We start from the raw sequence: 1,238 nt of genomic DNA on the forward strand, positions 1-1,238 counted from the left end.
ATGGAAGGCGATTCAGTTTCCCAAACGCATGATTAGTTGTCTCCAAGCATCATATTATCTTAATTCAAGACAAGTATGATAATCCTGCTATTTCATTCAAACGTGGTAGAAAGTAAACATGGAAAAAAGGTCATGGAAGTGCTGGAAGAACTCATAAACCAATCAGAAACTCTTCGAATATAAGTTTTTTTTTTTTTTTTTTGCATGGGTCCATTGCCTTAGTTTTTTTTTTTGTTTAATAATTATTAGATTCTCAACTGTCCATGAGAGATGAGAGACCAAGACAGATACATGAACTAGGAAGCTACAGTTAACTGATTTTATTTTATTTTTTTCTCATAAAGATATTGGAGGCCTAATCTCAAAATGAACCCTCAATTATGTTGATAGATGCTCTCAATCTTTCCTTCAAACAATTGTCTCTGAGTTTTAGAGATTCTTGATTAAGCATTTTCATTAAAAAAAACTAAAAGATTTCAGCTCTTTTCTTGTAGCAAGTGAAAAGATTTATTGTGAATTTAAACAATATAATAATAATTTTGCTTTTTATTGCTATTAATAATTGCCTTGAAATGAAAGATTAGATCGTCTTTTTCAAGAGAATTCAAATGTCAATCGGATTGATCAGGGGTGAATTTGTCATTTAATTTTGAAATTGCACACTAAAAATATGTTTTCCCTTGAAATTTGGGGGAGGGGGGAAATAATATATTTTGTTAAGAGTTTGTTTCATCATTTTCTTTTTATTTGCACAGTAAAATAAACCCTTATACCATGGGCTACTTAGATAAATGACCCTGCATGCAGGAAGCAGTTTATTTGTTTTTGTAATGTTTTTTGTACAATAAAATTACATAATTAATCTTTGACTTTTCACATTTTAAAAATGACTTTGGAGGGTGTTTTTATTTTTGCATCATGGTTGTTTTTTAATAATGGTATGCCCTTGCGGTTTTTTTTTTTTTTTTTTTTGCCTTATTAAAATATTAATAAATCAGTAAAATAAAGAGACACGTGTCATCTACACCTTAGAGTCATCCACACTATTCTAGAGGCGTACGAGGGTCTTTATGGTGGCGACTTGACAACCATCTCATCTGATACGCAAGGTTATGGCGCAAGTGTTTAAGTGGCACGTTTGGCAAGTCAAGTGGCAATTCGGTGGCGATGGGTATTTTTCTCCTGCCCTTCATTTCTCTTTCTTGTGCCTTGGAGTTTGTGTCAGGCCTTTAAAAATT

The sequence above is a fragment of the Populus alba genome, chromosome 4 (genome assembly GCF_005239225.2).
Source record: "Populus alba chromosome 4, ASM523922v2, whole genome shotgun sequence".
Taxonomy (NCBI): Eukaryota; Viridiplantae; Streptophyta; class Magnoliopsida; order Malpighiales; family Salicaceae; genus Populus; species Populus alba.